General features: G+C 39.0%; 1 protein-coding gene across 9 annotated transcripts in view; it reads right to left on the reverse strand.

Moving 5' to 3' along the window:
* The window catches only part of DAB1 (DAB adaptor protein 1), a 1,110,909-nt gene that overhangs the window by 624,220 nt on the left and 462,067 nt on the right, over nucleotides 1-24,622 (reverse strand). The gene's annotated exons all lie outside the window — the stretch shown is intronic.

Here is a 24,622-nt window from a genome sequence, read left to right on the forward strand (position 1 = left end):
GATTTTTATTTAATTAGTCTAGGATATGGTCTGGCTATCAAGAGTCTCCAAGTGATTCTGATGAGCACCCAGTGTTGAAAACCAGCAGGCTGGGAACCTAGAAGGAGCAGGGGGCTTCCAGGATTAACAGAAAGAAAGAAAGAGAGTGGGAGGAGGGCAAGAGCAAAGCAGAGGCACATATAAGCAACAGTCACTGCCATTCTGCATTTAGCAGCATTTAACAAGCGCCCATATTGTGAGAAGCACTGCAGAGGAATTATTAATACAATTTAGAGAGCGTGCATTAAGAGCTAAAACAAACAACACAAAAAATCAAATACCACTGTTTATTTAGTGAATGTCTTTCAAGGGGCTGTAAGTACTAGAAAGACATTATCTTAATAAGCTCCCATCATCTCTGCCAGGTAGGGGGCAGGTTAGGGTTTTATTCAATGATGCCATATTGAAGTACATTCTTTGCTTGAATCAGAAACTAATGTAATAAAAACTATGGGGACCAGCTGCACTTAACGTCATAAGAGGCATAACTCAGCATAGCACAAGAATGCCCTTAAAGGTGAGACCTCAGGGGACAGGTTAGGAAAAGAGGCCTGAAGGGAGGCTACAGGGTATCTTTGAAGGGAGAACAGAAGTAATGTAGTAGTAATAATACTTTATTACTATTATTATTATTCAGCCTTACAATGTCAGGTGTCTTGTTTTGTTTTCCATGTATCATCTACAGTATTCACCCTGTGAGGCAGGTGCCCCCACTTTAGAGAGGAAAAACATGGTACACAGAGAAGTGACTTGCCCAGAAGCAAACAGCTTTCAAGTGACCAAGTTAGGTTTTGAATCTAGATTTGATCTGAATGAAACTCTTAGCCAGTTCTCTTAATTTTGGCATTCTTTTAAGGGAGGATGAGGTGGGGAAGCAAATTGGTGAGAACAAGGTTTAAAAACAAAACAAAACAAAACAAAAAACCCCACAACACTAAGAGTTCTCTGCAAGTCTTGAAATTAGAACAGGTTCTGTAGGTGGTTGATGAGGACTGTTGAGAATGAGTAGGCAGCTGATAGCTAAAGATGTCTATTAACTGTTGAATGGGCTGCAGACTTCAGAACAAGAGCTGTGGAAGGGGTTGCAGGTGAAAGCTCAGGGGAGGCATTTCATCATCTTTAGCCAACCCAAGAGCACTGTTGACAGTGTTCAGGCCAGGGCCATGGACTTGAAAGAGGGGGAAATGAGTGGTTACTATGCATTAACCATTGAATTAATGTTAAAGTTTGTGTTTTGCTTAAACTTCATCCAGTAGTATGCTAACAGCACTTGGGTTCAGCACACACACATCCCTGTTAGTATTCCAGGACACCATATATATGACCATATATACAAAATAAAGTGGGAGAGTTAGATAATTTTCAGCCTAAGCCTTTGGGAATAGCAATAAAACACAGAGTTTCTGGGGTAAGCCCAACATCATCCCACTCCTTTGCCTTTCATGTTTAAGATACTACTTATTGTGCACTAACCATGAGCCAGGCATTGTGCTAAATGCCTTAAATATATCACCTCATTTAGATAATACAATAACCACATGAAGTTGGTACTATTACTGGATCTGATGTGCTGATGAAGGAATGGAAGCTTTAAGAGGTAAACTGGCTCAAGGATACACAGCTAGGTGTGCCTGGGTGGCTCAGCCGTTAAGCAGCTGCCTTCAGCTCAGGTCATAATCCCAGAGTCCTGAGATCGAGCCCGCATCAGCCTCCCTGCTTGGCAGGAAACCTGCTTCTCCCTCTCACACTCCCCTTGTCTGTGTTCCCTCTCTCACTGTCTCTCTCTGTCAAATAAATAAATAATCTTAAAAAAGGGGGGGTACACAGCTAGTAAGTGGTTGAGTGAGGGACAGAACCCACCTCTTCCTAACTCCAAGGTCAATGCCCTTAGCCAGTATGCTATGATGGAAATGGCAATATGGTAAATATCATTTCTCCATGGGCATTTGCAGTCTGATGGGCTTTCATTTTCTGCAAATTCAGTGCAAGAAAACTGCATCTGATGGCAGCTACAAAAATAGATGTTAGCTGTACAATTAGATTAAGGTCTAAGACAGGAAAGAAAAGAATTCCAGGGTCCTCAGCAATGGCTAGTTCTAGGCTGTGGTACCATGCTTTAGCTGTGAGCCTGCATTTTTAGAGGGATGCTGTAGTAGTTTCTAATAGATGCTGTAGCAAATGACTGCAAATTTAGTGAGTTGAAACCACCCAAATGTATTATCTCACAATTCTGCAGGTCAAGTCTGACACAGATGTCATTGGGCTAATATCAAGGTATCAGGAGGGCTTGATTCCTCTGAAGACACTAGGGGAGAATTAGTTTCCTTGCCTCTTCCAGCATCTAGAGGCCATTCACATTTCTTGGCTTGTATCTTCGGTTCTCTTTCTTCAAAGCTAGCAACATGAGTCCTTCTCATCCTATATCCCTCCATCACCCAGTGCTCTGCTTTCAACATCCTATCTCTGTGACTCATGCCTCCCTCTTCCACTTCTAAGGATTCTTATCGTTACATTGAGCTAAGAATGGCCAATGAGGATATAAGGGAAAACGGATGGAAGGAATGGGAATCTGTTCAATAAAAAAATTTAAAAAAGGAGAAGCGTCTGTTCCAAGATGGCAGGAAGAAAACTTGGATTGATCTCTTTTCCCTCTCAGTACTACACTAAAAACATGGTGAGGAAATAAGAAGGGTATAAACTCAAAACTCTATCAAACACAGAAAGGAAACCATCAAAAGATGAGAGATTTCAAAAAGTCTCTGAAAAACAGAGAGGATGGAAGTTGATTAGTGATGAATGAAGAGTCTGCATGCACCGCTGAACTCCTGAGTTTCCATACTTGGAAAAGCAGGTGTGATGGAAGATGGGGAGTGGGATCTGAGGTGGAAAACAGGGAGATTAATGAGAGGCTTGTAAATGGAACAACCAGCCCTATACTCTCAGTGCACTAAAGAGCCAGCAGACAGGCACCTGCCCCAGTCAAGCCCTTGCTTTGTTATCTCAGCAATGCCTGTTGGCCTGTAAGCCCCACCCACCTCCTCAGAGCCCTTATTTGGCTTCCTCATGTCTTATTCTAAAACAGAAGGAGACAACCAAGGATGATCAGGAATCTGAGGAACGCCAACAACAATGAAGGGAAAGATCATGGTATATAGCCACGGAAATATTCAGGAACCAGAAGACAATTTAAAAAAAAAAAAACCTAATTAAAATATTTGAGAAGATTCCATAGCCATAAAAGATGCACTTAAAAAAAGATAAAAATAAGAACTCTTAGAAATTAAAAAATTGCCTGCCTGTAGTAAAGTAAGAGAATAAAGTTAAGGAAATATAGTTAAAACCAAAACATTCTAAGGAAAAGTCAGTCCTGTTTTTTTTTTAATGTGTCTTATTTTAAAATTCTTTCCTAGACAAATAAAAGTGAAGGTAGACTCTGAAGAGGCAAGGGATCAGGAAGTTCATCTGCCTTTCTTAGGAAGGTCTCTTGCAAAATAAAGTAGTAAGCCAAGAAAGAAAATGACCTGAGACCCAAATTACAGAATATACGTCCCAGAAAGTCATAGGACAACAGCTGGAAGATTTCAAAGTCCAGACTGGCTCAGGAGCGCAGGCCCCAGGAAGGAGACCAGCAGCTAAAAACAAGTGGACGTAGAGGTGGAAGGGGTGATAGGGTTTGAAGGGTTAAACAGTATCACCTAGAACTGAGACATGTTGGTACTTAAGCAAGGCAATTGGTTGAGTATGAAAAGGAAATTCCATTGAAACTTGATGAAGTTTTTCTTCTCGGAGTGATGCAAGGATTGAGACATAAGATTTAAAGCAAAGGAGGCCTAACCTGGACAAAATACGAGCTCTACTGTGAACACTATTACATAGTGATAATAATTCAAGTTCCATGATTCATTTTTAAGTTTTGGAATAAAACTACCAATATCTCACTGAAGGCTTAGTCATCATTGCAGGACAGAAAACAGATGTTATCAATTTTGGATGTGGGAGAGAAATGTGGGTGGAAGGGTGAGCTAAGCAAAAGCATCATCTTACAAAACTGGGAGTTGAGGTACTGGCTACGGATGACAGAACAATAAATGGATGCGAACTATGCTGTGAGAAAAGAAGTTGACCCGAGGAAGAACCCGAGTATATATTGGAAGGAGTGGGTTTATGAAATGGACAAAATCATCTCTGGTCACTGCAGGGATGCACAGATAATATAGAGACAACAATTAAGAATGCCATCAGCACTGCTTATTTAGGCTCTAGAGGTAACTGCAGAAAGCCACTATCCCCACTCCAAAAAACAGGGTTAGAACTAGTTCCCTCTGGAGAGTGGGGCTGTGGGAAGGAGGTAGGCAGGGACTGTTGCTTTTCATTATAAGCCTCTCTGTCCTTAGGATTTTTTTCGGTGATGCCCACATGTTATTTTCATAAGATAAAAATATACTACAATGTTTTCATTTTAGGAAATTTCCAGAACTTTTACAAGTATCAGAAAAGTATAATGAACCCTCATTATTCAGCATCAACTATGTACAACTTATGGCCAATCCTATTTCTTCTACAACCTCACTCATTTCTCTCTCCATATTATTTTGAGGCAAACACTACATATTATTTCATCCCTAAATATTTCAGTATGTATACCTATAATATAAAAATTCTTTTTTAAAACTTAAGCATACACTATTATCATACCTTAAAAAATTCCTTAATACCAACAAATACCCATTAAATGCTCAAATTTCCATTAGCTCTTAAATATTTAAAAAATAATTTCAATGTGTAAATCATTTTTTATTTTCAAATTTAAAAAAAAAAGGCTCTTGCATAAAAAGGGGGCAATTTGGTCTGTATGATTGCAGAGAACAGAACTAGAGAAAACTTCCCAACAAAAGATAAGGAAGGACTTTCCAATTAGGAAAACTGCTGGAATGTACGGCTTTTGGAGGTCTTAAATCCATGTCCTCTAAAAAGGCAAATGAAACTTGAATGACCAGTTGTCATAGGAGGAAGATTCCTCCCCTCACCATGGCCCCTAATAACCCCACATTCTTTAACTCTAAAGACATTTGAATTCATAGAGAACCCTTATACCCAAGAACTATTTGCTATGTGAGCACAATTTTAGGTAGCGTACTCAGAAGCTCTTTTTTTTTTCTTTTTTCTTTTTTCCCTCTTCTGTTCTTGTACCTCACAGCTTAACCATTTTCCAAGACTCTGCATTGTCTTTAGAAGCCCTATCTTCCTCCAAAACTATAAATCATTTGAGGTTAGAGACATTATCTGTGGCATTGTTGAATCCCCCCAGCTGAGCACATAGTGGATGCTTGTTTTAAACCTGGTCCCTCAGGGAACAGATCTAAGACCCAGAGGTCTGCAGGTAGGGGCTGTGCCAAGGACTGCTCTCTAACCGTATCTATAATAAAAATGGTAGGTAGGATGGGGCAGAAACAAAAGTTGAAGTGTGATGCACTGGAAGAGAAACCTCAGCTGACCCTACAGGGAGCTCTGGGGTTGGGATGCCTTTTATAATCATCTCAAATCCAGGAAAGGGGTTGGGTCATTGTGCCCACCCTAATCAACCAGTTATTGAAGACAAGCTACCTCTTAAGGCAGAGGCTCAACCGTGGGCAAAACAACTCCCTTGTGGCAAGGACAGTACCTTGAGAGGGACTCAGCCATGACATTTCCAGCACCTGGGGGCATATGAATGCCTCAGCCCTAAATAAAAGTGGGCTCTGGGCAGAGTACCCCCACAATGCTCAATTGGTGTTGGTCTAACTGAACTGCTTAGCCAGAGCTCTTGCCTGCCACTGTCCTCCAGGCACCCTGCCCTTAAGCATGATCTTTTCATTCTTCTTGGAACATGTTAATGGGATTCAGGGTAGTTCACTCCAGAATGTGCCAGTTTGGCATGAGGATTATTTCAAGCTCAAAACGAACAACGCCTAACAGATTTAAGAAAAGCTTTTTACATCTGCCTTAACTGCCTAAAAGAATTTAGAGAAGATGCCTGTACCAGAAAAAGAGCTATTACCTAAGATGACTATTTTTAGATTAAAACAAAAAACAAAACATAAAACTTCTCCAAAGGGCATGGCCAACATTTGTTTATCAAACATTTGCTCTTTCCACCTTCCTGTGAATTGTTTTTCTCTCCTTTGAAGTACCAGACCCCCTACCCCCTTCTTCTTAGCTCAGGATAGCATGTAAATCTCAATTATCTGACTGATGGGAAGTACTTACATACTGTAATTAAATTTGTTTTCTTCTTGTTAATCTATCTTATGTTAATTTAATTATTAGACCAGCCAAAGAACCTAGAAAGGGAGAAGGGAAAAAAATTTCCTCCCCTATAATGTGATTGCTTTTTACCTTCTTTAGGTCTTTACATACTTTATGATAACTGACTGGCATGCCTTTCCTTCCTTTTCAGCCTGGATTTTCCAGAGCACAATTTCTGATCTTGAATCCTGAATTCCCTGGCGAATTTATCATTATGGTACTACATGCCCTCTTCTTTTGAGACACTTTATAAAGTCTTGCAAGTTCAAATAGTAATAATAAAAGTTAAAGAAGTTCCTGATCACATTTTAAAGCCTCCATCCAAAAGTCACCTTCTCTGCAAAATGTGACTGTATTCTCACTTGGCAGAGCTAATGTCTGCCAACTGTAGCATTTACATATTGTAGGTGATGATCTTGTAATGAGTCTTTCTCACTGGCCTGCAGATTCCTCAATTCTTCTCTTGTTCATTTGCTTCTTCTATGCCTAGCATGGTTCCCAGCATATAGAGATGTCCAATAAAGGCTCTAGCACTTGAATGAACGAATGAATCAAAATCTGGAATCTTGGCATAAATTCAGTTATTTTTACCATTTTTACCATTTCCTGGACATTTCATAATTGTTGCTAATGTGACAGAACTAGGAAGTAAACACTGGAATAATAAGCCTGTCTTGCTTAGTTCACCAAATCAGCTCAGTAAGCTCATGTTTTAAACAAAAAAGGAGGGGAGGGGCTACAATTGCTGCTGAAGCTCTAGCACAATCAATTTTAATTAGCATTGCTCATTGTAAGAAATGATAAGGTATCAGTCACTGTAATTGCCAGTGTTGACAATTAGTTAAAGTCATTAACATCTCAAAACCTAAGATAATACAGACTTACAGAATTTTAAAGATTTGGAGAAAGGTAGAATAGAGTGAGGAATTTCCTTCGGTTTACTTGGGCTCAACAAACATACCCTGTGAATGATAACTTTCTAGTTTTCTTGTGATGCTTGAGAAACCTAAAAACTGCCACTAGCCGGTCCCCCTTCCTTATTATCCACCCTGCTACCAGGTAAACTCTTCTAAATATGCAAGTTTCAGTGTGTCACTGACATACCTCCAGGGTTCCCCCACTGTCCACAAGAAAGAACTCAATCCCCTTGGCTTTGAATTCAAAGCATGCTCCTCCATTCTCTTTGTGTTCCTCTCTCTCACCTAAATATCTACAGGTATTCCTCTTATGCACTTTGGTCTTTGGTGCCTCTGTGAATTTGAATAGACAGATCTCCTTGTCTTAAATACTTTACCCCCTTTTTTTTTGCCTGACAACCTTTTCCTCTTAAAATGCAATTCAAATGACTTCTGTCCAGGAAAAACAATTTAGTCATTTGTGCTTCCTATGGATTTTTGGCGGGGTGGGGGTGGGTTCCATGTACCACTTGCCACATTATCATTATAATCACTTATTTATGTTTTCAATGACCTTATGTTCTGGGGGTTCTTAATGTTTAACCCAGTGCCTGGTATATAGTAGACCTGAAACAGTGTTTTTTGAATGAGCATATCAATGGGTAGATGAAGAGATAAGTGACTAAAAAATGAACAAGGTAATGAGTGAACGAGTGAACATGGTCATAAGCACATAGCTCCCTTAGCATAGATGTCCAGATGGCCTGACCATGAGCCATATTTGTTTGGTACCTGGAGCTTCTCTTTCTCCTTCCTAAATTCAGAAGAGACCATGGTATCTTCCAAACTCTAATTTAGTGTCTACATTAGTTTATGATCTAAATTAGATTCATGAAATACAAAACTTGATAATAAAAACTGACATTCATCTAGTGTGTTCCATGTTCTCACTAGTAAATTCTTTACTTTTAATAATTCATTAAGATTTTAGAACATCTTGAAATGAGGACTAAAGCTGAAATAAGGTCTATCGTTATCATTTGTACTTTACAATTAAGCAATTGAGATGAGAACTTTACAACCTTGCCCTAAATCATCCAATAGAAAATGGCTCTTTCTCCAGGATTACTTTTACAGGATATAATGAGAGAAGATTCATCACACTGAGCTGGTAGACACCCATTTTGTGAACAAACTTGCTGTTCCCAAACTAGGCTGCCCATATAAAATCAAGAAGCCTTGAGGTGGAGTGTTGGGATGATGAAGATACATAACAAAATGGAGAGATGTTTCATAGAAGTGATGCTAATTTAAAAACAAATTTACAGTGGAGGACCTATGAGTAGAAGTTATATAGAAAGTCTAGTGTAAAATTCAAAGATGGCATTTTATTAGTATTATTGTCCCCTCCCCCCACCATTCTCCTGCTCTCCTCCCCTCTTGAATTTCTCCTCCTCCTTGTTGGCAACATCACCACTGTAGGGGAGGAAATAATTTTACTCTACCATTCAAAGTTCTTCTAGCTGGACTATGAATCAAATTGATTCATAGTCCAGCTAGAAGAATGATTAATAGGAGAAATCAAATTTAATTTTGTATATGTAGGGAATCCACAGAGACATGAGATTCCAAAGACAGGCAAATGAGGTATATGTGTCATCCTGAACTAAGGTGAAGGGATGGAGGTCTGGGACCTCAGAGGGAAGGAATGCAATTCACAGAGAAATGAAAGAGAGTAAATGTTTAGTAAATATTTTTTTGGTTATTCAGAAACAATGGAACATAGCAAACTTTGATCAAATAGGCTTTGCTACACTCCTCCCTGTCTACCTACCATACCTAGTTCATAATCTATTGTAGTGATCTATGGTGATAGTTCTCTTCCTGGAGCAGGTCCTCTCTCTAAATTATTTTAGGTAGTGGGGGGGGGTGACTGGTGTAGAAGCTGATGAGGGAACGGAAGGCAAGCTGAGGACAAAGCAGAAGCTGACACCCTGCAACCCCCTCCCCATGGGATGTATGTGACATTCCTCAGGCACTCCTGGCTGCCCTAAAGGACAAAGAAACAGTTAGCCTATAGATACCACAATCTTGCAAGACTTGAGTCTCCTTCAGTTTACAAATGTCTTAGCAGTTTACAAGAACAAAGCTATCAGTAACCTAGCTTCCAGAAGGGAATGTATGTAGACACAGTTAAATTTCCTCTTACCTACAGCCCATTGACAAGTCCTTGAAACAGGCACGGTGACATTCCTCTAGGAACTCAGCAGCCTAGATGTTAATACTTTGCTAAGGGCCAAAGGCAGTCCTAGCCTGACCCCCTCCCCTCCACCAAGATCCTGTAAGTTTACTTTAATGTATAAAAATTCCTTTGGAAACTTCCTTTATCTCTAACCCCCACCCCCTCAAGATAAATGTTGGCATCATCCCCCAAGCATATGGCCCACCGATATACATCTGAAGGGTCTCATGACCCAGGTTTTATTAGACAGTAATAAATGACCTTTTCCCAACAACAGCTAGACCCCTCAAGGTCCTGGAAGCCTTGCTTCCAAAATTCCTTAGAGACATACCCTATCCCTAAGCCCCTCCCAACTTGAGGGTATATAATGGGCCATTCCTCACAATCCTGGGGCAGCAGCTCTTTCTGCCCACAGGTCCTGTCCCCGTGCTTTAATAAACCACCATTTTGCACCAAAGACGCCTCAAGAATTCTTTCTTGGTAGTCGGCTCCAGACTCCACCCCACTGAACCTCACCTATATTCCACAACCTCATCAGAGGCCAAGGGCAGGAAGCCCCCAAATAGGTCATTGGCATGTAGATTATGCCCAGCTGAAAACAATGAAAGCCCAAAAGACCACAAGAAACTTTGACCTCACCCTCACCCCAATTCCCACTTAATTTGACTTCCCCCTCTCCTTGCTTCTGAGATGCAGTTGCTCATTTGAACCTGTCTTCTTCACTCTTTCCTCATATTCATTACCTAAATTCAGGGTTTCCTTATCTCTCAAGGAGAAATTCCAGTTCAATATCCTTAATTTGTGCTCCTAGTTACCATGATGGTATTTTCTCAAATAAAATGCTACTACTACTACTAACACACATACAAAAATAACCTCGGCTACAGTCATTGTATGTTTCCCATTCTACCAGGACAGAGAACAAATTCTTTCCCTTGGAGTATAAGTCCATCTCCAACCTAACTACTACCTACTTCACTTTGCTTATCTCGAGCTATTGCATCCCTCTCATCTTTTGCTAAACACATCATGGCTATTTAAAACTCTATTCCTTTGCTTATACAAAGGTAAGTATCCTTTTATCTTTTAAGGCTTAATTCAAAAGGTATAGTTACTCCAGGAAGTGACTTCCTGGAAGAAAGTCTATCCTTTCTCAAACCTGGAAAAATCATCCAAATTCTCATGTTTTCTTCTAATACTTTACATCTATCTCTACGTTAGCACTTATAGAACAGCTTACCTTCTTCAATATATATCTTATTTAACAGTAATCTGAGCTCCTTGAGGACAAGTAGCATGTTTTAGTTATTTCTGTATCACCAAAATCAAGAGCAATGCTTGGCATGCAGAAGACATTTAATAATTTTTTTGTATTTATTTTAACAAGTCAGATAATTCCTTATAAAATTTTAGCTTCTCCTGGAAAACTGGAAGATTTGCTAAGACCAGACCTGAATTCCCAAGCTATAGAAGAGATTCCCTAAAGGATAAGCACTCTCCAGTTTGGGGCAGTCCCCACCAACCCCTCTGGTTCAATTCCAGCCAGCTTCACTTATTTAAGTTATCTCTCTGGATCTGAGGGCCTTTTGTATAGTGATAAACATTGCAGCATTGGAGATAGGAGCTGAACTAAGTATTAGTTAGGATTTATCCCAACCTTAAGATGCTATGATTCTGAGTACTATTCTCAAACAAACAGATCAGCAAAACTCCAGTTTTGAGTTGCTTTCTAAAACAGCAAAATTCAAGACACTGAGCTATTTATTCTTTTGGAAAAGTCAGTTAAAATACAAGTTTATGAGAACTCATTGTGGTTAAAGAGCCAACTCACGAAAGTAATACAGACTCTATTCCTGTGTTGATCAATATGTAATTTGGTATATATCTGAACAAAGAAAGCAGAATTTGGGGCACCTGGGTGGCACAGCGGTTAAGCGTCTGCCTTCGGCTCAGCGTTCTGGGATCCCAGCGTTCTTGGATCGAGCCCCACATCAGACTCCTCCGCTATGATCCTGCTTCTTCCTCTCCCACTCCCCTTCCTTGTGTTCCCTCTCTCGCTGGCTGTCTCTATCTCTGTCAAATAAATAAAATCTTAAAAAAAAAAAATGAAAGAAAGCAGAATTTGAAAAGTAGGACAATTCTAATAGTCTCTAATTGCATTATGCAAATGCTTCCAATAGATCTATTAGTCCATTGTACCTGTTATTTACCAGTTTGTGTGACTCTAAAATGCCCTCTTTGGAAAAGTCTTTCTTTCCTTTCTTACTCTCTCCTTCCTTCCCTTCTCTTCCTTTCCCCTCCCTTCCTGCCTCCCTTCTTTCTGATGAGGGAACAGAAGGCAAGCTTAGGACCAAGCAGAATCTGACACTCTACAACCGCCACCCCCCCATGGAACTTTTTGTGACATTCCTCTGGCACTCCTGGCTGCCCTAAAGCTAAGGAAAAACAAATAGTTAACTTATGGAGATCACAATCCTCCAGGACCTGAGTCTCCCTCAGTTTACAAATGTCTTAGCAATTTACTAAACAAAGATTTCTATCAGTAACCTAGCTTCCAGAAGGAAATGTAGATACAATTAAATATCCTTATAATCTGCAACCCATTGGCAGATACTTGAAGCAGGCAGAGTATAATGTTCCTCCAGGAAGTTCCCAACTATCTTCATGTTAATACCTTGCTAGATGGAAAAAACAACTTGACAATGGCAAGGCCTCAGGTATCCTGTGAGTCTTCTTTAACACATGAAAGCCCTTTCCAAACCTCCCCTTTCCTTACCTTCCCCAACCCCATAGTATATAATCAGTCACCCCTCACAACCCCCAGGGTAGCAGCTCTTTCTGCCCATGGGTCCTGTCCCCATGCTTTAATAAACCACCATTTTGCACCAAAGATGTCTCAAGAATTCTTTCTTGGCTGTCGGCTCTGGACTCCACCCCACTGAACCTCACCTATATTCCAAAACTACATCACTTCTTTCCTTCTTTCCTCCCTTCCTCGCACACTACTTTCCTTCCTTCCTTCCTTCCTTCCTGCCTGCCTGCCTTCCTTCCCTCCCTCCCTCCCTCCCTCCCCTGTATCCACTTAGACTTTTTTGGGGTGCAAATTAAGGGCCTGTGAACTAGCCCTGATTTGTTCAAAGCCCTGATTTAAACAATGAGGGCTACACTTGGTGATCTGGCTACAACAGGCAATCTGGCTATGTGTCTTCCCACTGAGTTCCAGAGCAGAACTGGCTGATGTAATTGGTTGGACCACTGTCTTCCTCCCTTACCATTCCATGTATGTATCTTCTGAAGATATATGTACACTCATTATAAAAGGGTGACTTTCCTCTTTATAGCCAAAGATGAAAGTGATTTGGGAAAGGAATACCTGAACTGTTTAGTGTGGTGCTTATACTATAGTATAGTGTGGTAGTTAGTACTATAATAATAATACTAAAATATAAGAGAAGAATGGTCACAAGTAGTGGCCTATCATCTTTATATTATCCATAGTCCTTTGCATGGTATTTTGCTCATAGTGATGAAGTCGTAGAATATAAGTGAGGTTCAGTGGGGTGGAGTCTGGAGCCAACGACCAAGAAAGAATTCTTGAACGCAACTAATGAATCATCAAATTTTACATCAAAAACCAGGGATGTACTGTATGGTGACTAACATAATATTAAAAAAAAAAGAATTCTTGAGGTGTCTTTGGTGCAAAATTGGTGATTTATTAAAGCACAGGGACAGGACCCGTGGGCAGAAAGAGCTGCTGCCCCGGGTTGTGAGAGGTGGCTGATTATATACCATGGTGTTGGGGGAAGTGAGGAGAAAGGGAGGCTGAGAAAGCACTTTCATATGTCAAAGAAGACTCACAGGATATTGGAGGCCCCACTATTGTCAAGCCAAGGCTGTTTACACTATCACTGTGTCCTTATCAATGAGCTGCAGGTCCTTTCCTTAGTTTTAGGGCAGCTGGGAGTGCCCAGGAATGTTGTATACATGGGGGGGGGCGGTTGCAGGATGTCAGCTTCTGCTTTGTCTTCAGCCAGCCTTCTATTCCCTCATCAATAGTAGTACTAAAAGAATCTATTGTATAAATGCCTGTTCTAAGGCCAATCTAATCTTCAGGTTGAGCTCTGGGATGATGAAGGGGCAGGCACATAATAGAGAGAGATTATCTGGGGTGGGGGGAGAAATGGTCCTAATTTAGGTAATAGTAAACTGGAAAGCAATCATATCGTTTGCTCTCTACTTCACTGCCACACTCCTATGAATCCACTCTCCTATGTGGATCCATAGTAACCACACTCCAATGAAGAATACTTTTCAGATAGTAAAAGTATGAAACAACTTTAGAATTTGTCATTTTGGGAAAATTCACTTGGAATTCACTTCTGCTAATTTTGAATAGATCTATTAGACTAAGCTTACTTTGGGTACTAAAGTTTTATGCACTAGCATTTTATCTTACTAATTATATCAGTCAGGTTCCAAAAAAAACCCCATATACCATTCTAGGTATTTTGACTGGGGAACTGGTTATATAAGTTATGGCACAGCCAAGCCAAATGAGGGGCAGTGAAACAAACTAGAGATCAGCAAAAGCAGGCAGACACTTATACAACTATTTCTAAAGGAACAAAAAAAGAAGGTAGTGTTAGCAGAACCAGGAGCTGGGACCATCTAACAGGAGCTAGAACTGCAGCAGGAAATCCCAGTAGATATAGGGACCCTAAAGGGAAGGGCAGTCTGGCTGGAGTTTTAACCAAGGAGGAGATACCATGTTAGAGTCATGTGGAGACATATTGGTATTCTTTCCTCCTTCCACTCTTTATTCTTTTTTTTTTTTTAAAGATTTTATTTATTTATCTGACAGAGATAGAGACAGCCAGCGAGAGAGGGAACACAAGCAGGGAGAGTGGGAGAGGAAAGAAGCAGGCTCACAGCGGAAGAGCCTGATGTGGGGCTCGATCCCAGATCGCCGGGATCACGCCCTGAGCTGAAGGCAGACGCTTAACCGCTGTGCCACCCAGGCGCCCCCACTCTTTATTCTTTTGGTTGGTGCTTCCCTGGAAGCCAACAGGCAATAACGCTTGGATATATGGTTCCCTACAATACAGAGAAGGTGGATACAAAGTAGTGCAAGAAAAGGGCAAGGAATAAATCTGAAAATATATAGGCAAATGGCCAGCAAATTCATTGTTTTAACAGTTAATGAGAAGTATATGAGAATCTTCTGTCACAAATGTATGAATATATATGTTCTTATAATATTCCTATGAGGTTGGCACTGGTACTATAACCTACTTTACAGATGAGAAAACTATGGAAAAAAGAAGTTACATAAGTCACACACATAGCAAGTGGTGGAGTTGGGATTTCAACTCCAGGCAATTTGTTTCCAGAGGCTGTGTGCTTAATGACTATGCCATATTGTCATTTTTCACTTTACTGATTTTAAGCGTATTTTAGTAAGGGCATATAAGTTTATAACTGTTATACTTTCTTGGCCAATTGTTGCTCATGCTATTATGTAATGACTACCTTAATTTTGAGGGTTTTTTCCCCTGTAAAATACGTGTATTTTGTCTGATAGTTTTATAGGTCCAGAAGGTTATAGTATTCAGCAGTGTATATAATTTCCCATGTTCTTAAAATGTCAATCTTTCAGTTTCCTCATACTTTAGGTAAATTTCTTAAAGTACAAATAGTTGGATTTTTTAATCCAATGTGACCTGCATATTTTAAGTGAGTTTTAGTCTAATTATATATTGTAACTAGTGATAACTTACTGCTTTGTTACAACAGTTTGTGCTTTCTATTTAGTCTACATTAAAAAGGTATTTCCACTTCCTTTCTGTTTTCTATTGGATTAAGTTTCATTATCTCTTTTTCTCTCTACCAGCTTAGAAAATATTCATTTTTAGTCTTTTAATAAGGATATTTTACTTAAAATGTAGTGTTAATAAAAAAGTTCTTTCTATTCCAAAACAAACAAACAAAAAGATTAATTATGATCACCTCTCTTTGTGTCTTATCTTTCACTTTTTGCCTAGAATTCTAGGTATATCTTATATTTAAATCCACAAATTAGTGATTGTTGTTTATATCTGTCAGAAATATGACACTGTTACATCCAATAGTGCTTAACACATAGTACTTAATACATATTTTTGGACTGACTGAATAAATGAGGCTTACTCACATGTTCATCAATATCATTTTTCCTCATTTCTTTCATGGTTTAGATTGTTTTTTCAGAACTGAATCTTAAAATGTACAGCTCTGTTAGTAAATGTTCTCAGCTTGTCTGCAAATATCTTTGTTTTAACCATACTTTGAATGATAATGCAGCTGGGTACAGAATTCTAAACTATTTCTTCTCAGAACTCTAAAGATTATTTTATTGCCTTCTGATTTCTGTCATTACTTTTGATAAGCTTGCTGTTAGTTTAATTGTAATTTATTCATAGATAAATTGTCTTTTCTCTTGGGTCACTTGTTAGAACTTTCCTTAGTGTTCCCTGCCCACCCACCAGCCCCCATAAGTTTTTATTTTGAAATAGTTATAGATTCACAACAAGTTTCAAAACAGTATAAAGGGGTCTCATATACTCTTTGTCCAGTCTCCTATAATAGTTACATCTTATATAACTATAGTACGATACAAAACCAGAGAATTGATATCGGTACAATATGCATATATAGTTCTATGCCATTTTATTACATGTATGGATTCATGTAATAACCACTTCAACCAAGATATAGAACTATTTTATCGCCATAAAGATCTTCCTCATGCCTCCTCTACTACCCCCTACCCCTGTACCACCTTCTTTAATCCTTGGCAACAATTACTCTGTTCTCATTTCCATAATTTTGTCATTTTTAGAATTTTATATAAGTGAAATCATACATTAAATGACCTTTTGAAATTATATTTCTTTCATTCAATGTAATGCTCTTAAAATCCAAATTATTGTATCTATCAATATTGTTCATTACCTTTTTTATTGCTGAGCAGCATTCCATGGTATGGTTGTACCACAGTTTATTCAACTGTTGAAGGACACTTTGGTTGTTTCCAGTTTTTGGCTATTAAAATAAAGCTGTTATGAATATTCATGGACACGTTTTTATGTGGATCAGTTTTCATTTCTCTGGGGATGAATGCCTGGAGTGTGTTTTATGAATTGCATGGTAAGTGTATATTTAGTCTTATAAGAAAACTGCCCAACTATTTTCCAGAAATGCTTTATTATTTTACATGCGCATGACCATGTATCTAAGTATAGATTTATATGTTTTATAAATATATAGGTGTTCTGATTCTGATTCTGTAGTTTCCTCAATTCCAAAAAAATTTGAGCCATTAACTCTTGATATATTTTTTTTAATTCCTCATTTTTTCTATTTTATCCTCCTAGAAATCCCATTACATTTTAAGTTGGAATTTTTGTCTTATTCTCCATATCTATTTTTTAATCTTTTATTTTATTTATTTTTTTAAAGATTTTATTTATTTATTTGACAGTGATAGAGACAGCCAGAGAGAGAGGGAACACAAGCAGGGGGAGTGGGAGAGGAAGAAGCAGGCTCATAGCAGAGGAGCCTGATGTGGGGTTCGATCCCATAACACCAGGATCACGCCCTAAGCCGAAGGCAGATGCTTAACCGCTGTGCCACCCAGGCGCCCCCTATTTTTTAATCTTTTAATTTTTCAAATCTTTTTGTATTGGAGGTATTTTGTACTCCAATTAACTAGTTATAATTCCAACTATGTGTACACTACTGTTTAACCTATTTATTGAGTTTGTTTATTTTAATGACCATGTCTTTCAATTTTTATTCATTTTATTTTTTTAAAGTAATCTCTACACCCAATGTGCGGCTCAAACTCATAACCTCAAGATCAAGACCCGGAAGCTCTACTGACTGAGCCATCCAAGCGCCCCATCATTTCCTTTCTTTCTTCAATGTTTCCTTATTAGTTTTTAAAAAAAATTTCCAATTCCCTTATATGATTTTATTAAGTATCCTTTTATAATCTGTATTTAACTTTTATATCACCTGGAGTTCTTGAGTGTTTCATGTTTGGTGTTTGCTGACCTTTACTCATGGTAGTGTGTTTCCTTGTATGATTTTGCAATTTGAGGTTTTGATTTCATCATCATATTTTGCTATGGGAATCTTGTGATGCTTGAATTAAAGGTATATCCCTCAGAGGTTTTCTATTTGCCTCTGCTAGGTATTGCAGATTTTTGTTTTAGAGTTTCATATATTTAAGTCTCTAATTTCATGATCCTTAATCTTAAAGGAAAATTTTTCACCATTCATAAACCAAAACAGAGGTACATCCTTCACTACTGTCTTTCTATGCTGATAGGTAGATTTTACTTAATCCATTCTTTTATGTAAAGTCGGTACATGAACATTTTCTCAGTTTACACATGAGAGAACCTAAGGACTAGTCTCTTTTCCCAGTGCGGACTTAAAGCCTACATCCACAAGTTATTGGTATTGTCAATTTTTCTCTCCACTCCACAGCTTTATTGTCACCATTCCAACCTGCTGGTTGTTATTTTTGGCTTATTCTTTGTTTTAGAATTCTTACAGTTTCCCTTCATTTCTTGTAAGCTCAGTATTACATTTATAAAGTTTACATTATCCTGGTATTTAATAGTATAAAGCTCTTCAGGTTATCTAGACCACCATATTGTTGGAGATGGAAAATTCTATAGGTCACTTTTATACTTAAATCTTATATTAATCTTTTTGGTCCTTTGGAAACTTTTATCTTAATCCCTTTCCTATATTACTTGGGTTTTTAATAGCCATCACATTACAAACTTTTCTCTCTCCTGCAGATAAATATTCCATGATGAGACATTCCAAGATACAACTCACTACTATTTTAGTCAAGTAGTCTATATTTTCAGTTCTTAAAAAAGATTCCATCTTATTTTCAAGTGATGATGTTACCAGCTCATTTTAGAAACAGAGCTCTGTTTAACATGTCAACATAAGAATCAAAAATTACTCTTGCGACAAGCACTTCTCCAAAGGGAAATGAGAATACTCACTAAAGTGAGGACTACCTACAAAAATGTATTTCTTGTTTTTTTTATTCTAAATAGTTAAAGACTCAAAGCCTTGGACCTTAAAACTACTGGCACCTTGATTAACTCACAGAACGATACCATCACAAGAGACTGCTAAAATTGAGTTTTGTGAAATCCCTTTTGGGAGTTGTATAGCAAATCACCTTTTAAAATTTAATGATGTACCCAAGCTTCCAAATTATTTGATTTTTAATTTTTAAAATAAATTAGAATGGCATTGAAGGTTATCTTAAAATGTCAATTTCTGATATGCTTACCTGAATAGGCAGAAAGGGGAGCTATAACTAGAACATGGGTAATGGTGCACAACCCTGGGGCTGCCCATAGGAGTGTACAAATATCATTTGTCACTTGTTTTATGAAGGAAAAAACTATTGAAAACCATTAGTCTAGCCTTGCACATTCATTTTACAGATGTAGTAACCAAGGGCTTATAAGATTTCACAGCATAAGTTAGTGACTGAAATGAGATTTGAATTCAGGTCCTTAAGTTATAATTCAGTAAGCTTTCTACTGTGCCACAATGAAAAGTGAGTATTTTAATAGCTTCTAAATGGAAAACAGAGTGCCACTTGGTTATTTTAGGAGTTCACATTTTTCTCGCTGCATTGAAGCATGCTCTCTTTCGATCAGATTAAAGCTGACAGAGATGAAACAGTTTTGGGCAGATATCCTTGGGTTGGCTCCAGGGCCTCTAATCTGCATTTCATCATGATACAAGCACATGTTTCCATCATTGGTACACCCGCCTGCATCAGCCGGGATGTTAATCACATGCTAACCCAATTTCCTCTATGAATTTATTACTTACTCTTCATTTAAGTCCATGAAACCTAGCAGAGCCCCACGTAAGCATAACACCCTTAACAAGAAGATCTTGGCTCAAGGACAATGCCCACTAGGCAACATAACCCAAAGATGAAGCCTTCAGAGCACTACAGGAAAAAAAAATCTGTCTTGCAACAATATTTTGGGATTTGCTTCAAAAGATGATTATAATGAAAATTATGTTATATTACATGGTAGAAGTTGAAATATATGAGCAAGTCATGATTTGGCAATACATGACAATTGTTGTATTGACTTGGTGTAGCTCATTTGTACCAAATCATTCCACAATTTCCAAAATTAGAGGTGTGGCCTTTAGAACAGAGTGGAAGATGTTGGAGTGCATGGAGGGCGAATGGAAGCTATAATGGGAAGGCATTTTGGAAGCAGAGTCTAAATGCAAATTGGTTGTTAGAGAAACTATTCAGATCCATCTGGTGGCTGCATATGATGAATACTAGAAATCCCATCAATGGATATTCATTTTGGCAATGGCAAAGGAAAGTAAAATAGAACAAGGCAGGACACCAGAGTGTGGATGTTGGACTCAAACCCTTTTGCAAATGTGCAGCAAACATTCATCCCATGTTTTAGCTAGTGATCATGAAAGGAGAAGAGTTTTTTAGTTTAAAAAAAAAAACAAGAAGTGTCAGGGACATCATAACTACATTATATAACTGAGGGGGGGTGTTTTTGCTTGCTGAACTTCCAGATTGTCTGTCTACATTGATTTATTCATTCATTCCACCTACATCTGTTCCTGAGCACCTGTTATATGCCAGGCACAGGATCAGGCATTCAAGATACAAAAATGAGAGAATTCCATTCCAGCCCTCAAGGAACTCTCAGTCTAGTGGGGGAAGTAAACTCTAAACAAATACATTGAAATGAAGTAGATAAGAATCAAGCTATGTCAATCATTAGCTATATATGTATAACCTGCCAGCTACTGTTTTAAGAACTTTACATATAATGTCCCAGTTAATTCTCACAAGTACTCTATCAGGTAAGTAGAACTATTTCTCCCATTTTACAATGGGCTAATCAAGCATAGAGAGCTAGTAAATGGCAGCTGGGATGTTAACCTAGAAAATCGGGCTCCAGAACCCAAGGTCTTAACATATTCCCTTTTGACCTCAAAAGATGGGTGTGACACAGCAGAAGGGAAAGCCACTCTACCTACGGTGTGGGTGGAAAGGTGTCAGGGTGATAATGGTGCTGGTGATAAAACATGGAAAGCTTTGCTGGGGAGAAGCTCCCTGAGATGGGTCTTAAAGGAGACAGTCTGACAAAGTACAGCGTGGGGCAACCAGGCAGAGGAGATAGCTTGAATAAAGTTACTGAAATTTGAAATGGAATCACATATTTGTTCCTAGAACTCCAGGAAGCTCTGCAGCCATGCAGACTGGAAGAGGTTAGGAACTGAGGATGGCACTGGAAAAGAAGTTAGAGGTGAAGGGGACCGGATCATGCATGGAAGACTTTGTGTGTACATCCCCGGAATTCCCCAGACAAGGGAGAGCCACTGTAGGGTGCTAAGCAAGACAATCTAATTAAATGTACCTTTACACAGAATACCCCACCACAAGAGTTGATCTGTGATTGGGAAGGTGGGGGGAGCAAGAAAACAGTGAAAGAATCTTTAGAAATAGTCTCAGATGTGGTGGTGGTGGGGGGTGAAGATAAAGATGGATGATGTAATGCTAACTGGGAAGGAATACCCAAAGAAGAGGATTAATTTCAGGATAACTCTCTGCTTCCATTACACTTTGTATTCTTAAACTGCTGGATTCCAAGAAAAAAAAATTTGTACACCAGAAAAAAAGTAATTTTGAAGAAACTGACAAGGTTTCATGGGACTTACTCTTTCTCTACAGGCCATCTAGAATGGAACGCAGTAATCATTTGCATTTGGCTTGATTACCTTGTACCTAAAAGATGCTTCGTAATCAATAGCTAAAATAAACAGTATCCAGCTTAAAATGCAATTGGGTCATTTAAAGTCATGGCCATTTCTTAGCAAAAAAAAAAAAAAACAACAACAAAAAAACAAAAAACACTTCAAAATGTTATCGACATACCCAGCTGTAGTTCTATGCAGTGTTGAGTAAGAATGACTCAAATCTTCTAAGCTTTTAGTGATTGAAGTATTCCATCAGATAACACCAGGATGAAAATAATGAAGCCTTGAGAGGATGTGTTTCATCAAGTAGAAAATAATTTTAAAGGCATTCTTAAGGATGCAAAAATGACTGTGAAAAAATACTGACTTCGTGCCAAAGAAGGGATTATTCCAGCTCACCAGAAAGAGAAGAAGAAGAAAAACGACACCTGTTGGCAGTTTAATGCTAATATGAATTCTGTTTTCAGGCTGGAAATTATGCATCAACAAAAATATAAATATAATTTTTTTCACAGCTGTGTAAGTGAAAAAACATATGTTGAGAAATTAGAAACGACTATTATCCATTATTCAAAATTTCCACGGCCACTGAGTGAATCCAGTGTTGGAATTAAAATGTACAATGCTTTTTAATTAATTTAATTTACATTGTTGGCTGATGAAATGCCACAAATAACCACAACATTGCAAACTCTTCCCGTTCTCCATCAAAACTGCTCTGCTATTCACAGGAGCCAATAAAGCTGCTGGTTTCTTGCCTTCCCCTGGAGAAAATGGAAGCAGGGTTTGTGGGGTTGGAAGAGAAGCCATAAGCCAGAGGCAGGTGGGCCAAGAGCACCACAAACACTTCCCCAGATTCAGATATGGCCTCCTAGCAAGATACACCACCAGGTCATGAATGGAAAATAGGAACTACGCTGAGGTTAAAGCAGAATTGCTTGAAAAATTATTTCTTAAAGTCTTTTCTATATGCCTAGAAGCATGATAGGTGTTACGATATCACAGGTGTTACTCATCATTGTATGTGACCTTGGACATGACTTCCCTTTTTTGAGATTAATCTTCCCCCTCTGAGAGGTTCTCTCAGGCTCTAAACACTGATGATTCTCTAATTTTGGTTCACAGTCCTCAGGGAGCTCAGACTTTACACAACTTGAAAGGACTGGCATACCCAAGCTGGTGAAGTGAATCAACAATAAAAATAATAAATCTAAAAATACTGAGAGGAAGGATATTCTGTTTATTGAACACTTAGGATGTACCACGGCACACTGTTCTGTCATTGTATTATCTCCCCCCCCCCTCCATTATTCCATTCACTCTTCAAAGCAATCCTCTTGGTGCCAGTTCCATCCCACAAGTGGAGAAATCAGTGATCAGAGAACTTGGGACGGGTGGTAAGCAGAGGGAGTAAGCAGTCAAGGTGGAACTGAATTTAGTTCTGACTCTGGCACCCCAGATTTTAACCACTCCCCTCACCGTGGGCAATAACAATAAAGGGGAAATGTCCCTGAGGGTTGTTATTATTATAATTGATCCTGTGAAGGCAGTATGGTGTAAGAGAGAGATCACACACATGGAGTCAGATGGACCTGGGTATTTATCCTAACCTTGCCATGTGACTTGCATGGTGATGAGAACTCCAGGCTTGTTTCCTCATCTGTAGAATGCAGATATCAATATTTCCCTAATAGGGTTGCGTTGAAGCAGAAATAAGCTAGTATCAAATGCTTGGCAGAATGCCTGCCCCACAGTACATACATATGAGCTATTTTCCTTCCTCCCCCCTCCTCCTTTCCTGTGTTCTCCTATTTTTCAGGCTCTGACCAATTTCTTTCCAGTCGTCTGCTTGTTCTATTAGTGCGCATGGTTTGCCTACAGAGATTTCTAACATTTAAAGGCCATCATTTGTTCAAAGTAGGGAGGTTACCCTCCCATACTTGAAGCCCTTTCTTGGATAACACTCATGCTGATCCTGGGCCAGGCTTAGATGATCCTGATTAGCATATGCCAGCTCCCTTGAAGGGAGGGAAAGTGGGAGATAGGCATCTGCAAATTGCAGTCCTTCATTAGCCTGTCTGTTAATATTGATGTTACAATTTTCTAGTCAACTCCTCACCCCCAGCCTTCCTTCAGCTCTTCACTCCTGGCCTGTGGCCACCCTCTTTTCCCACTTAGTGTCATCGAGGAACAATTCCTCGTCAGATGTAGCCAGAGTGTCCCGTGATGCCACCAGCAAAATATGTGTTCACTGAAGGAATAAAACAGTTGAGCAATGAACCCAAATCCTGCCAGTTGGAGACCACGTCCTACAATCGGTGCATTGCCTAGGGTTGAAATATCCAATATCTTTCAACGTATGCTTTTCTTCAGAACAGAGAAGCAAATTATTAAAAAAACAAAACAAAAATCATCCAGCTTGGATTCAGGAGGAAGGAATCCACTCTGCGCTAGATGCTTAATTTTCCTACAAAAACTTAGTAACTGGCACTTAGTATGCACCAAGTACTATCCCAGTGCTTTAAAAATATTGACTCATGTAATCCTCATAACAACCCCTATGAGAATAGTTATGATTAACTTTTTCATTTTACAAATAAGGAAGCTGAGCATAGAGATGGTAAGTAATCTACTCAAGGCCATCTACTAAAAGACACAGCAGGATATGAGCCTAAGTTCTGAATCTCGGTTCTGAATCCAGGCTCTTAGCTGTTACACCATGCTGCTTCTTGGTGTAGGAGTACCAGAAACCTCTTGGGATATGTGATTGGGACTAGTAGCTGGTCACCTGCAACCAAGTGGGTGGGCATACTAGAGAGTGGCTCCTACCCATCAGCATTCAGCCTGCTGTGGGCATACACTGTCACAACTGATAGAAAGAAGACAGAGTGCTGATTAATCTTACCAGTTGGTTAAGGAAGTAGACTGTCAAGATATGTTGTTCTTCTATTATTATAGTGATTATTCCCAACACAAAGAAGAATAAACCAAACACAGAGTGGATCTATAATTTGCCCAAGAATGATTTTAAGCTAGGCTATATGTTCATCCCTAAGGCCACCCTCTTCTGAAGGTTCTCAATGGTGTAAAGTCTCCCCAAACCAGATCAGTCTTTACATGCAGGATTTCTAGAACCAACTTTGTCTTCCTAAGACACAAGTACTGTCACCATTTCTCATCGGTATTGTTTCAAAAGAATAGGCATAGCATCCAGAAGCAGGGAATAATTCACACTTTACGTAGCGACCAGAGCAATGAATTTGCCATGCATAGAATAGGTACCTCCTGTATGTATGTTGAGTTCCAATAAACTGAGTGG

This window comes from Ailuropoda melanoleuca, chromosome 2, assembly GCF_002007445.2.
Source record: "Ailuropoda melanoleuca isolate Jingjing chromosome 2, ASM200744v2, whole genome shotgun sequence".
Taxonomy (NCBI): domain Eukaryota; kingdom Metazoa; phylum Chordata; class Mammalia; order Carnivora; family Ursidae; genus Ailuropoda; species Ailuropoda melanoleuca.